Here is a 16,478-nt window from a genome sequence, read left to right as displayed (position 1 = left end):
GGCGTAAGTGTAACCATGTTTACAACAAAGAGATCTGACATAATGTGAGAGCCAGCCCTATCCAAAAACTTAGTCATTCCTATTGTCCAGGCACAACCAATGCCAAAATAACCAACCCAATTCTAAAATTCTCAAGCACCCTGGTCCTGTATATGCATTTGAAAACTCTTTTTTTTAAACACAAGGTCTCTGGATATAAAACCACATGAACATGGTCACATCTACTTGTAGCTGTGATTACGCAGCAATGCTGTGGCTTATTGATCACGCTTGGGTCACTTGCGTCATAAGGTCTAAAATCATACCAAATATGAAGGGTGTAGCACTTGTAGTTACTGAGTTACTGACATATATGTATATTTGAGGTAAAGGTCATCGACGTCAAATGACATTTTGTCAACAAAATTTTGTCGTACGATTATCCCTGTGTACCAAAAACAGACCTCTCGCTCTATTGGCTAGCTCAAAGTTAGATTTGTGCATAATTAATGCGGTGTCCCATTATACCAAATATGAAGGTTGTGGCACTTGTGGTTCGTGATTTAAAGTTATAAAACGTATTTTGAGGTCAAAGGTCATCGAGGTCACGTGATATTTTGTGAAAAAAGTTTATCAGATAGTTTTCCTTGTGTACCAAAAATCACACCTCTAACTCGATAAGCAAGCCCAGAATTAGATATTTATATAATTGAAGAGGCACAGGAAGTGGCTGGTCATGTGACATTTTGGCCAAGAACTTTGTTCCCATACTTAACCCTGTATACAAAAAAATCAGACCTCTAGCTTTATTTGCAAGTTCAGAATTAGGTGACTGGGTACCGTATGTTGTGAGTTCGAACCCTATTGAGATCACCGTATTAGAATATGTGTATATTTAATGAGATGCGGGGTGATGGTAATGTCAAAGGTCAAGGGACATCCCCGAAATTTCGGTGTGCAATTTGGTCCTCTACCATTAGGCACTAGCTCTCTCAGACTCTTACGTAGGCCTGTCATTGCCATAGCTTAGCTGCATATGTATAGGGGAGGTCAAAGGTCATTGAAAAAATCAAGAAAATAAAGCTTTAAAAATCTTCTAAAAATTTACACAGTCTGTGACCTTAATATTTTGCATGAAGGAGCCTGGTCAAAAAAAATGTAGTACAGAATTTTGATTGATTAGTTTTTTATACAAATAAGGTCAATTTTAAAGATTAAATTCAAAATGTCTGCCAGATCATGTGACGCACTGTTATGGTAATGTGATCAAAATTACTTGGAGGAGTTTTGCCACATTTGAAATCTTTAGCGCCACCAGTGTTCGCTTGGCAGTTGCATTTAGACGACGGAAGAAGAACAAGAATAGTAGAAAGAATAAAAAGAATAAAAATAAAAATAATTATTATAGTGATAAATATAGCTGCAAAGCGGCAATGACCAGGTTAGGAGACATTTCAATGCACAGGGGCAATTAGAGAAATAGATATACAAAAAGATAAAGACTATTGGTATGTTCGCGAAATCAAAGTCAAAGGTCATCGAGGGTACGTGACAATTTGTAAAAAATTGTATCCCATAGTTTTCTCTATATACTAAAAATCAGACCTTTGGCTTTATTATCTTGCCAAAAATTAGATATGCACATAATTAAAGACGTACAGGATATGTGCCATAAGATCTCCAATCATACTAAATATGAAAGGTGTAGCTTCAGTTTACTTAATTATGGACATATATGTATATTTGAGGTCAAAAGTTATCGAGGTCATTTGACATTAAAAAAAATGTATCCCAGAGTTTTCCCTCTATACAACAAATCAGACCTCTAGCTGTATTGACTTGCCCCGAATTAGATATATGCATAAGTAATGAGGTACAGGATGTTGTGTCATAAGGTCTCATATCATACAAAATATGAAGGGTGTAGCACTTGTGGTTACTGAGTTATGGACATATATGTATATTTGAAGTCTAAGGTCATCGAGGGCACATGACATTTTGTCAAAACAGTTGTATCCCATAGTTTTCCCTATATACCAAAATTCAGACCTCAAGCCTTATTGCCCAGAATAATATATGCGCATAATAAATGAGCTACAGGATGTAGCATCATGAGGTCTCCCATCATACCAAATATGACGAACGTAGGGCATAGTTGTATATTTGACGTCAAAGGTCATAGAGGTCATGTTATATTTTGTCAAAAAATTGTCCCTATATATCAAAAGTCAAACATCTAGCTCCATTAGCTAGCCTAGAATTAGATATACGCACAATTAATTAGGTAAGGAAGTGGTTGGTCATATGACTTATTGTCAGGAAACTTTGTTCCGTTAGTCACCCATTATACCAAACGTCAGATGTCTAGCTCTGTCTGGTGGTCCAGAATTACGTTGTGCATATCTAATGAAGTGAGGGATCATACCAAGTGCAAAGGTCAAGGGGTATTCCCAAAATTTCGGTGTGCAATTCGTGCCCCCACTGGTCATTGTTCTCTCTCACATAAGCCAGAATGAGCCAGTGCCATAGCTTAGCTGCATAGGTATAGGAAAGGTATAGAAAAATCAGAAAAATAATACTTTAAAATCTTCTTCTCACAATTGGCTGGGTATGTGACCTTGACATTTGCAAACCCTAATTACATACAAATGACCTCTTGCAAATGGCTGGCTAGCCTAACCTGGCAGCCAACTCAGAGCAGAGTAGCTGCACATGATTAGCCTGGCCTGCACCATTTTAAAATCGGGCTTTAAGCATTGATAATGTGCATTCTTTAATCAAAACATCATATCACATTGAATCTAGGATGATCAATTTTCATAATCAAGTCTTTAATGAGAAATATTTATTGCTTTTGATATAAAAACACTCAAACAAAGTATGACTTTTATTCCCCATTTCTAAAATTTTTGGCCTATTTTTACGTTGAATCCTTCATAGTGGGGGCTTACCTATCCATCCTTATAGTAGGCGTAGTTTTCACAATGGTACAGTCCAAAAGAGTCACGTGAAAAGACATACAACCGTACATAAAAATACACAAAATAATAATTCAAAAATCTGTTATATGAGATTTTGCATTCCATCCGCAGAAGAACTTGAACAGCTCATAAAAAGATTCAAATGCAACGACGGACGTCATTTGGTATGCTAAGGACATTTTGGCTTCATTATGCAAAGAAACTACCCCACTATGGCCGCTGTGGAAAAATCGCCTGGTGAACAATGCTCGTTCTTTGGAACTTTCTATGCAGGGGTTCGGCAGGGTAACGCAGAACTGTATTCCAGAAAATCAATGATAACTATACGGTGGCCTTCAAAGATACTTTCTGAGACAGCGTGGCATCGACATTATTAATGACGACAATTTCAAGGAAGCGAATGACTTGTTTTCTGCAATGCTGGTGAAACTGACAGTTGAGGGAAAAGGAGCGACTCAACACAAAGAACCGATAACAAAGGAGGACGTGACAAAAGTTATGCTGTCGTCTGCTCTTGATCGTTCAACACCACGGGGACATCAAAAAGGGGATTTGTTGACATTATGATATATCTTTGCAATCGTGGACGGGAAAACCTGCACGACATGACCAAGTCTCAACCATCAAAACTGTACGAGGCGCCAAATGTAAAAAAATTAATTTACACAATCAAGCTTTTTTAGAAATAGAAAAGGTGGAAAATGTATATAGAGAAAGGAATTATATATATAAATAATATATAAATAAATAAATAAATATATATATATATATATATATATATATATCTATCTATCTATATATGTGTGTGTGTGTGTGTCTGTGTGTGTGTGTGTGTGTGCGTGTGTATACACATACACAGATACATTGCCCCACACATGTTTGCGTATGCATACATAAACATACATACATACATATAGAAAAAAATACGCGCACGCATGTAGCGTATTCATTCATACATGTAGAATACATACATACACACATACATAAGAACGCACATACATACATACATACATACATACATACATACATACATACATACATACATACATACATACATACATACATACATACATACATACATACATACATACATACATCGGACTTTGATACAGCTCGAAGATTTTACATTGAGCCTCGTTTTCGAGGCAGCTGCTGACGTTTATAGTATCTGGCAGCACTGCAAAATCTTACATATACAGCCTCGTTCTGATGAAGCTGAGCTGAGTTTCTTACATATATAACCTCGTTCTGATACAGCGATACAGCTGCAAAAAGTTTATATATATCGGGCCTCGTTCTGATCTTACAACTACACACAGCAAAGTTTACATACAGTCTCGTTCTGAAGAGAGCTATAGCTGAGAAGTTTTATACACAGTCTCGGTGGGTAAATTTTACATACAGACTCGTTCTGAAGAAACAGCACGCTGGGAAGTTTTGCACACAGACTTGGTGGAAAATTTTACATACAGCTAGCTGGGAATTTTATACACAGACTCGGTGGGAAGCTTTTACATAAGCCTACAGACTCGTCTTGGATTAAGTGTAATACCTAGTGATGCTTGTGCTCAGAAAGCGTGATTGAACTCTGCCAGGCATTGTACGCGGCTAGAGCCTGGCAAGACGAAAGCTAATACACGCATAGTGCTGGCGCTTGTGCTATTCAAGTGCATTTGAACTTTCCGGTTTATTTTGATCTAGTAAGCTAGCCACAACAATGATCGTGGTATTGCTATCAGGTGAGATCACCACTGATCTGGGCTGCTCGTAGCCTAGCTCTGTGTACAGGTCTGTGTGTTCCGGCGTTATACGGCTGTGGTGGAGGCCGTATAACGCCGGGAACACACAGACCTGTACGCAGGGCTACTCGTCAACCGTACAACGGCGTCAACCATACAACGATCGTTCACTGAGACCGCAACAGTCCATCAGCTGTGCAACGAACTTTCGTGGTCTACGCAGTTACGAGAATAACAAAAAAAATTAATACTGAAATCTTGGTGCAATAAACCCATGCACAATGATGGATGAAGATAAATTTGAGTAAAAAGTTCAACAAGGGCTCATACTTGCATAAAATGCATTGTGGCAGCCACAAATTTCAGCATTGAGTTGCATTTTTCGGCGCGAAAATAATAATAAGAAATATTTTTTAGAGCCCTGTCCTAGTGCAAAACTTTATATATTTGACATATATATATTTGAGATATCTGTATGTTAAAAATTTTTCGGCGTGCCCTTGGGCGCATTTCTTTATAATATCAAACATATTTTTCAGCATGCCCTTCATATGAAAAGCATGGCAAGTTCCTGATACTTTTATGTTTTCTCTATGAGAATTTAGTATTACTAAGTAACATGCACTAACGTTTCAATCACATTTTCTTTACAACAGTTCTGGACATATGCTTATGCATAAAGAGAGTTGGAATACATACAGCTCATTCAAAATACTGTACTCAAACTTTAGAATTGACACTTTTAAGTTCCTATCTTACAACTGACATGACACCAATTTCATTAAAACACAGAATGACTGATTGTTTAAAATATACCCCCAAAATTATATATATATATATATATATATATATATATATATATATATATATATATATATATATATATATATATATATATATGTGTGTGTGCATAATTAATGAGGAAAGCGTGTGTTGTCATAAGGTCTCCCATCCTACTAAATATAAAGGACATAGCTCTTGTGGTTCCGTATTTATCGACATAAACGTATATTTCAGGTCAAAGGTCATCGAGGTCACATGACATTTGGTCAAAAAATTTCTATCCCATAGTTATCCCTATATATCAAAAATCAGACATCCAGCTCAGAATTAGATATACGCATAATTAATGAGGTACAGTATGAAGCATCATAAGGTCTCCTATCATACCATATATGAAGGGTGTACCACTTGTGGTTACTGAGTTATGGACAAATATGTATATTTGAGGTCAAAGGTCACCGAGGTCATGTGACATTTTGTCAAAAAATTGTACTGCTAAGTTATCCCTATATACCAAAAATCAGACCTCTAGCTCTACTGACTCGCTCAAAATTAGATATGCACATAATTAATGAGGTACAATATGTGATATTGATATATGTATACGAAGGGTGTAGCACTTGTGGTTACCGACTTATAGACATATATATATATTTGAGGTCAAAGGTCACAAAGGTCACGTGACATTTTGTCAAAATATCTGAGATATCTGCGTGAACGGATGGACTCACGGATGGACTCACGGACGGACATGACCCAATCTATAAGCCCCCTGGACTTCATCCGTGGAGACTAAAAACTGTGCCACTGCATCCTTTTTGCAATATGAATACGATGAGAAACTAAATTTTTATTTCTTGGCCTCATACATGGGAGTCCATGGACTGCCTTATACATGGGAGTCTATGGAGGTGAAAACTAAAAAGTCCTCTAACACGGCCAAATTTGATCGCATTGTGAAACAAATCGACGTGCATCTGTATGGGGTAAGGTACTATCCTTGTGCAAAGTTTGAAAGAAATTGACCAGAGCATGTCTGAGATATCTGCGTGAACGGACGGACGCACGCACGCACGCACGCACGCACGCACGGACGCACACACGCACGCACGGACATGACCAAACCTATAAGTCCCCCCGGACGGTGTCCGTGGAGACTTATCAGCGACGCTCAACCGACAGAGTATATGAGATTCATTGAAGACGGCATGGAGGTCGCAAGAGGTCTCTTTCTACCTCCATGCCATGTTCGATGAATGCCATATACTCTATCGGCTGAGTGTCGCTGGTTGACTGGTGAATCGGAATGTTTGATCATTTCTAATTCTCGTAAACACAACCAAGGACCATGCTCTGCGTACCGCCATTCTCCTTGCGTCGAATGCCCCGAGGAACGCCCAAGACCAAGAATTGCTGTCCTGTTACCCAAATTTGCCTTCATCCATCATGGTGCATGGGTTTATTGCACCAAAAATCAAAATAACATTTTTGTCTTTATTCTCGTAACTCTGTAGACCGCAAAAGTAGGTTGCACAGCCGACTGCAGTGACCTGCAGTGAACGAGCACTGTGTGGTCGACGCCTAGCGCATGTCGTTTCTTCTACGAACAGCCCAGATCAGCGGTGATCTCTCCTGATACCTATACCACGGTCATTGTTGTCGCTAGCACAAAATAAACCGGAAAGTTCAAATGCACTTGAATAGCATAAGCGCTAGCACTATGCGTGTATTAGCTTTAGTCTAGCCGCAAAAAAGGCAGCTCACGGCCGGCCGGGCTGTGCGCGGTCTTTTCCTAACGTGTTGCTGTGAAGCAGCAGCCCCTACAGGCCAGTGCTGCAAAGATAACAGGTCAGAAAAGCCGGCGCACAGCATATGGGCTACAATAATTCCACCCAGCCTGGATCATTCTTAGCCCTGCCATGGTACCTTCTTTAATGTTTTAGCTCCATGGCCCTGCGTGCAACACTGTGTTTTCCCAGCGCGGCGCGAGAGGCATACCGCCTCCCGTCCAGCACCTTCAACGCAAGGAACGCACAGCATCGTTTTGCGGTGGAATCAGTAAGTCAGAACGGGTCCTATGTATATAAAATTTTGCAGCTCTATCAGTAAGTCAGAAAGAGGTTATATGTAAATAAAATTTTGCAGCTCTATCAGTAAGTCAGAACGAGGTCCAGCTGTATCAGTAAGTCAGAACGAGGTTATATGTATATAAAATTTTGCAGCTCTATCAGTATGTCAGAACGAGGTCCACCTGTATCAGTAAGTCAGACCGAGGTCTATAGAATTTTTCGCGGCGAGGTTCGATGTAAATTTCGACCCTTGTCCAGGCTCTATAGTCTATGTATGTATGTATGTATGTATGTATGTATGTATGTATGTATGTATGTATGTATGTATGCATGCATGCATGCATGCATGTATGTATGTATGTATGTATGTATGAATGTATGTATGTATGTATGTATGTATGTATGTATGTATGTATGTATGTATGTATGTATGTATGTATGTATGTATGTATATATTTATGTGTAGTGTGTAGTGTGTGTGTAGTGTGTGTGTTTGTGCGACATTATGTGTGTACGTGTATACATATGATATATGTATGGACATATAAATTTATGTATTTTACATGTCTGAATGAATACACTCTATGCATACGCGTATGATTATATATATATATATATATATATATATATATATATATATATATATATATATATATATATATATATATATATATATATGTATTGTGATGTAGCTGTGACGTAGCCATTCGATATGACTTGAATTTATGACAATGACTGTGACCTATAGTAACCCCTTCTGCACGTGGTGCATCGTGAGAACGATTCCCTTGTTTATTTTCGTGACCTTTTGATGTAACCGTTCATCCGTCTTTAGTGAACGTATTGTTTTGACAACAGCTTAAGTCATTAACACCGACCGGACACTTAAGCTGGACCTCCTGCGTTATGTTGACAGATGTACTGATGGGAGCGACCTTCCTGTCCTTTTCACGTATGCCGACTGCCGTTAGTTAATTCTGTAGATAATAATAGACGCATACCAAAGTCATGACAAAGCCAGATATTCACCCAATATAAACTCTGCATTTTAGTGTGTTAAAGTAGAACCTGTTGCGACGCTCGAGACGACACTGACCGTGACCGACGCCTATTATTAGACTAGTGTGAGACATAGAAGTTTTACCGTGTAACTTATGTTACTCAGCTGAATAAAGTGCTACGACTTAGAGTATATTTGTGTACCAGTTGCCGTCTCTTATACGTCTACTGCCTAACGTTCCACGCCACAGAGTGTACGTATCCGATAATAGCTACATCACAACCACGCTACGTGACATATTTGGTGTGCAGCGGTTTGGATCGACTCAAGCCAGCGCCTTCTGCTCGACGTGATATTTTGGTGCCGCTCATCTTTCGAAGGATGGTACTTCCATTTTTGTGCTCGAACATTGGTTTATTATAATGCCAGGCCGTAGACAACGATCAATCAACACCTCTGTTTCAAGATATCCTGATATGGCCGGATATACAGAAGCCAGAACTGTTGTAACTCCATCAAGACTTGGTGACGACGTTCAAATATTGCCTGCCTATCTACGAGAATTTTCAGTAGAAATACGGACATTGAACGATCTGAGAATTTGTGCTTATTAAACCGGTGTGCGGGGTATAAAAGGCCCCTAACTTATTGAAAATTCATAATGGCGCTTGAGTGACAACTGGCAATAGCAAGGTAGACCGCTCCGTGAAAATCGGCCTAAACGATTCTCAAACAAACATTATTGGCATACCATGAACATAGACTGTTTCATAAACACCTAGGCCATACAGATATCTGCAAAGTTTCACAAAGTTTTTTAAAACTACGACGATTAGGGGGAAAATCGCTTTCTGAACAAAGGGAATGGCCCTCAGGAGACAGTCGTTCCATGATTCAAACAATTGTCAATCATTCGGTGACGCGCAGAGGCGTAAACTGGTCAAACATTTGCTGTGCATACGAGAACAATTACGATGTAAACAAACTATATGTAAACTTAGAGTTATATCAGCGAGCGAAGGATGAAAACTTTGTGTTGCCATCAACTCTTTTGCTAGCGTTTATGGTGCAATGACATCACGAAAGTGAACCATTTTCAGACGTGAGTTAGCAAGAGGACTAGTCAGTAAGCTTACCCGTAGTACGATGTTTTCTAGCGAAAAGCGCGTAAGCAGAGTCCGTAGTTTGCACTGAGAATGGCATCGAAAATAACCATCAAAACATGGCGGTAGCCTCCATGATCAATTTAATTATTGTCAGTCGAAGAGATCCACGTTTTTAACAACTCTCCCCTTCCAAATCTACGGCCGAACGTGACGGTACTGAACAGTTGTTTTGGATATATATGCTGGCCCCGAAAACGGCCGTATGTACACGTGTTTTTACACGTGGAAATGACATGTCGTGTTCGGAGGGCTGGTACTAGTAAGGTTTTGACATACCGATTATCCCAGTTACATTTGGACTTCTGTGATCAGAATTTAACAAAAATTGTAAGATATTTGAACAGTTGAAACATTCAATCTTTCAGTTCAAGATGAGCAAGTAAGCGCCATCACCCAATCTTGTAAACGCTTTAGGATACGCGTGTCTGAGGACAGCTCATTGATTCCGCGCTACATCGTAATAATATTTCGGCAAAAGCTGGACTTTAATTCCTTCAATAACCATGGAGGAAGAAAGAAAGACGAGAGGAACCCAGTCTGTCATTGATTCCAGTCGAAGGTTAACAAACGTTTCGAGCAAAACTTGCAATTGCTCCGAAAATAAACATAACTCGTGATAATTTTTCGATATCACTCCGCCGCCAAGCAACCGAGCAACTGACCGCGATCGCTATTACAGATATCGTGATACACGAGATTCAAGGAAGTCTCGACCCTTCCGCGAACTTCCTTTTTTTGCGATCGGTCATGACGTCGCCGTTTACCTATTTCCTACCATTTTCCTGACGTGTTCCTTTTCCTTCCTAGTTTTTCTTTCCTTCTTTTTCTTTCGAGTATTGCCATGGCATAACTGAAACGAACCGGGAAACGAAGGCCGTACGTACCCAGCCTGAGTTGATTTGAGAGCAACCAGATTACGCAGATAATGCGAACGATCGCAACCGTTGCCAACAGACTCATTATGCAGAGCCATGCCCAAAACGCCCACCCAAACTAGGCACTAATCCTGATCCCGGTCCATTTCGAGCCGGGCTTTAAGAAGAGACATGTGAATGTGAACCTGTAAACGAACTGTTGATGTAATTCACATTGTTACAAAACGACGACGACGACTATGGCGCGTGTAGCAGTAGACGACAGTAGCAGTAGTAACCGGGTGATGATTCCAGCACGCGGAGACGATCATCAGCCAACGTTCCGGTCTGTAGTGGACGAAAACCGAGGCTCCGGCAGAGGCTTATTACTGTCAACCGGCCACAGGAGGCGTTGACTTGAAGGTAATTTGTAATGCCGACGAGATGTGTTTTGAATTTTGTGACGACGATGATGTTATTGTATGTGTATCGAATTTGGGTGCTGAAAATGACGACGTGTTTAATAATGATGATCACCCAGTGAATGCCGGTTCTAGGCAGACGTGCCTTTATGAGGACCGAGGAAAATTGCGACCCAGGCGAATTACTGGCAACCGGCCCGGATATCGTGTTGCCCAAAGGTGGTAATTCGAGGAGCCGCGTGAATCTCTGCGAGACGACAGATGTGTCTGCCGAGCAGACAGGGCAGCTGGATGAGCTGTGTGTGAATTAGTACAACGTTTTTACGGACATTGAAGAAGATAAAAGAAAACGGACATGTGTAATATTGTAGTGACAATACGAGAATCAACCCACTTGACAATGCAACTCCTGTATTATGTAAGTACCTGCTTGCCAGTGAACTGTTAGAGGCGAATGCAACCCATGTACATATGAGAAATGATAACACTGAAACCATGATCAATGACTCTGTAATTTTTCTTTACGAATGGACCAATGACTCTGTCATTATTCTTTACGAATGGACTCTGTGATATTGAATTTGAATCATCATTTGAGAGTATTGACAACATTGAATTTAGTAGCGAATATACATCGAACTCTTATGAACTGATTATGAATGATTGCAACTGTAGTGTTCTCTAGTAAGCCTACATATAGTGTTCTGTAACACGTGTATTCATTGATTACTTTCTGTTGTATTTTTATGATTTTTGGACTTTGTTAATTTTTGTTTTGTTTTATTGTTTTGTTAATTTTTTTATTTGTAGATCGAGCGAGGACGTCTTTCGATCTTGGTTGGGAGGTGTGACGTAGCCATTCGATATGACTTGAATTTATGACAATGACTGTGACCTATAGTAACCTCTTCTGCACGTGGTGCATCGTGAGAACGATTCCCTTGTTTATTTTCGTGACCTTTTGATGTAACCGTTCATCCGTCTTTAGTGAACGTATTGTTTTGACAACAGCTTAAGTCATTAACACCGACCGGACACTTAAGCTGGACCTCCTGCGTTATGTTGACAGATGTACTGATGGGAGCGACCTTCCTGTCCTTTGCACGTATGCCGACTGCCGTTAGTTAATTCTTTAGATAATGATAGACGCATACCAAAGTCATGACAAAGCCAGATATTCACCCAATATAAACTCTGCATTTTAGTGTGTTAAAGTAGAACCTGTTGCGACGCTCGAGACGACACTGACCGTGACCGACGCCTATTATTAGACTAGTGTGAGACATAGAAGTTTTACCGTGTAACTTTATGTTACTCAGCTGAATAAAGTGCTACGACTTAGAGTATATTTCGGTGTATCATTGCCGTCTCTTATACGTCAACTGCCCTGACGCCTCTACGCCACAGAGTGCACGTACCCCGACAATAGCTATATTACAACCACGCTACATGACAATATATATATATATATATATATATATATATATATATATATATATATATATATATTATATATATATATATATATATATATATATATATATATATATATATATATATATATATATATATATGCGTGTGTGTATGTATGTATGTATACATGTAAATTATTTTTTTTGCATTTGGTGCCTCGTAAAAACTGATTTGGTAGGCTTGAAATATGTATCATTTTTCTGAGATATGCAGAGCAAGAATCATCGCGGTAGCATCGAAGACGGAGAATTTAGCCAGTGTGGACGCATGTAGGTAGGTCATTCAAGCTATATTTGCAGAAGCTCAACCCAAACTGTCAAGCTTTGTGGTAACGGTCAAAATCGTCGTTAAAAGCCAAGATGTTGATATCTGGTGCGACAAACTTTCAGTCGATAAGAATATTTTGTAAATTTACAATTTTACAAATACATGTATTTGTATTTAACTTTTCTAAGTGGGGGGGATCAGTAAAAATTTCAGAGTTAGAGAGGGGAGTTACTCAAATTCATCATGGTTGACGGGGGTGTCACTCGAAATTTCTGAGTTTCAGGCCGTAAATAATGACAACACATCACAAACTTGATGACAAAGAAAAAAAATTTGCATTGCTACTCCATTTGAAAAAAAAATGATGCAGCTCTGGCAGTAGAAAAAAAATTGCAGTCACTGTGACAGGAAAAAAAAATGCTCCCATACCCATTCCTCCATACCCCCCCCCCCCAACAAAAAAATCAAATGGTTCTCCCGTTAAGGCCAGAGAAAAAAAAATTGTTCATCGGAGTTTTTGGACCAAGTCCCAGGAGCGGCGAGCGAAATTTTTTGTTATTTTTTTATTTAGGCCGAAGGTAAACGGGTTCTCTGGCATTTTTGCGCAGATGCAGACAAGGCAAGATAATTGTTTCCCTTTTTACCAGAAATATCTCAGACAAGAAACACTGATACTGGTAACTGAATTCAATAATATATTTCCCAACAATAACATAGGCCATTACATTCACAGTTAGTGTTTGCACAACATATTCTGAGTATTTCAACATTTTCTCAGAATATAAACTGAAATGTACAGCAAATCACTGAAATCCAACAATTCAGTATTGTCCTTTAATATTGTCCTGGTGGAACTAGCATCTGAGTTTTTATTTTGGCCCCATGTTTTGGCCTCTTTACCACTGTCTCTACACATTTTACACAGTGGTCTAACAACACTGTACTGTGATCGGAGTGAAGTTATATAGTCATCATTCAGATCGTACTTTAACATCGACGCAACCATGTGTTTTGTCATTGCCGTAAATTTTTATACTTTCGATGCAATTTTCATTCAATCGGATGCACCGTTCATCTGCTGTCACGATCTTGTTGAACAAATCGCCGAACGTAATATCAGGACAAACACTGAATAGCGTCTTTGGAACTAACTGTTGGCCATCACGTCGAATGTTGGCGATCAAATTAATACTCATGATGTGACATGTACTAACCTTTACAAAACGAGGAAATTTCTGGCAAAATCGACCCACTTTGCGTCGTGATTCGCCAAATTCAGACGTCACAACAACGTGTTGGCGGTCAACTAAGTCCAAACACGTCGGAAGTCTCATTCAAAATCCCGTGCCCGCGAAAACCCGACAAAATGTAGGGCGCCACCAGCGGTAATACTAAAATATTTGTAATGCGGAAGTAAGAATTTGCCGCGATCAAAAAAAAAATTCAAATATGCCAAAAGTAGAAGCGGCGATTCCGATGAAAATTTATTTTTTCTTCCTGGCCTAACTGTCATTTTCATGGATGTGTTGTACACATCCAAAATAACTAGACATTCATGGATAACATTGTCACTGCACAGAAAGTTAAAGTGTAACCGCGTAATTTTTTAAATTCAGAATACATGCGTTCGTGTTTCTAGCCCGTGTTGAACACTGTTTCGGTCCCCAGTTCATGAGTTTTCATTAAAACATATGTGATGTGCAAAAAAACGTATTAGCAATATTGTAAGGCCAATTATTGTAAAATCCATGACATGTTATTGCTAAGAATACATTAAAGCCCATAAAGGTAATGGTAACGTCATGATATGAGCATGTGGTGTGTTATAAAGCACCTATAACCTGGTCTTTATTCGGGCTATAGCGCCCGTCTATTACCCCTCGGGGCCGTACGGCAGAGGGGAATAGCGATGTGTTTCTGGTAACGCAGGGCCTCTCGGGATAAGAGATGGGCGCTATAGCCCTCATGACCAGATAATAGGCTACTTGTCAAATCGTTAGTAAATCCGGCATTCCATTACCTTTCAGATATGGCCCCATGACCACAGTCTGGCTTCCGCAGTCCGACTCAAACCTAAATTATACGATACTAGACTTGTAAAAAACTGTGCGTAAATATCCTATATCAGAGATTTTACCACCTCACATACCTGACCAAACAATTCTAATTTCGATACCGTGTTGTCTAGTGGCTGTAAATATCCAAATCATGTAAAAGTGTAATGTCAGGGTGTCTTCATGATTTATGTACGATTCAGTCGCGCCTCGCCCTGTATACTTCACACAAAATAACACAAACTGCTTCACTTGATATATCATACATTAACAGTGGTAGATCCAACGTGTGAACTTTGAAGTTGCCTTCATTTACTTTCTGTTTGCTATCCACATATCTACACACACTTCGCGTTTTATCGATCACCATGGGTCACTAGCACTCCCTGTTGGGTCAAACTGCATGTCGCTTTTCAGGTACTAGCCCAAAAAGCGACGAGCGGTTTACCTCGACACGGTCAATACGCTGAACAATGACGCATTTATGACTGTCACTAGATCTCGAACCTACACATGCTTAACAAATGGGGAGCATATTGAATCGCGCCACTACTCTCGCGAGAAAACATGAGGTACGACTTTCCCCTTGATGCAGTTCAGATCAGTCAGTTCAGTTTTTATTTTCAAATTTCACGTTTTGCAAATTTCTTGAAATTTACAATAAATTTCTTATCTTTGAAGATTTTTGCCAAGTATTAGCTTAGCAGAACATTCAGGTAAACTTTTTACATATAGGGAAAGTTACTGGCCCGTGTCTTTGGGAACAGCAAGACACCTTTCAGCAGTTACTGGTCCGGCATGAAAACAGCTGGGCTTGGGCCATTGGGCTAGCGTGAATTTCGCACGCTGATCTCATACGAGTTCAACAAAGAAAGTCTTTACAATTTCTTCAAATAGAGACTATTTCCGCGTGATGCTGAATGAACACACCATAGTGTTCTTGTAAACCAGATACTCGGTCAGTAAAACTACATTTTTTTTCTCATAAAAGTCAGGCAGATGTCTTTGCGTAGCGTATAAAAACACACCCTAGGCGACTTTTACGCTTCGTCGGACACTTACACTGTTTACGACATATCACAAGAATGTAGACTTTCAATTCATTGCAATTGCGCACTGAAGGTCAATCTAACAAACTCTCACCTAAATACATCAATTGTAAAGACTTTCTTCGGAGCATAATGGAAGAGTAACCCGACAGTAAGAGGTCGAATAGCTCTGCAGTGACGAGGCCCTCCTTGATGTCTAATCATTTCTAATGATCACAAAAGTGAATAGAATGCGAGTAGGTTGCTACATCTGATTCACACAAGAGCACAGTAGTCCAGGCAATCTAGGAGGTTTTGGCACCCAACCCACCACAAATTGCATCAGAGTTTTTTTCTTCAGAATGCATTTGAGAGAGATACCCAGAAAAACATATTAAAACTTTACTGGAATCCAAATTGAGGAAATATATCTAATTTGCATAAATCAAATATGGCTGCCAGCCATCGGACAAAATAACATAATTGGCCATAAATTACATGTTAAACAAGCTATTTCAGTGATTTCAAAGTCTGACACTAGTTATTTGGCTCAGGGAATCATTTTGGAGGTAAAATGTTTCATATAGGCACTTATTAAAGTTGCAATATGGATCAGAATTGACCTTCATATTTCGAAGATCTAACTTTATAGAAAAATCCACA

General features: G+C 39.4%; 1 long non-coding RNA gene across 1 annotated transcript; it reads left to right on the top strand.

Moving 5' to 3' along the window:
• The first annotated feature begins 10,674 nt into the window (after positions 1 to 10,674).
• LOC139138739 (uncharacterized) lies at positions 10,675 to 12,341 on the top strand. Its single transcript, XR_011553665.1, has 2 exons — positions 10,675 to 11,411; positions 11,804 to 12,341. It is a non-coding gene; the product is annotated as an uncharacterized lncRNA (long non-coding RNA).
• Positions 12,342 to 16,478: the final 4,137 nt, after the last annotated feature.

The sequence above is a fragment of the Ptychodera flava genome, chromosome 8 (assembly GCF_041260155.1).
Source record: "Ptychodera flava strain L36383 chromosome 8, AS_Pfla_20210202, whole genome shotgun sequence".
In the NCBI taxonomy this organism is placed as follows: domain Eukaryota; kingdom Metazoa; phylum Hemichordata; class Enteropneusta; family Ptychoderidae; genus Ptychodera; species Ptychodera flava.
The sequence above is the reverse complement of the archived record's forward strand: the minus strand, read 5'-3'. Positions and strand labels throughout refer to the sequence as shown.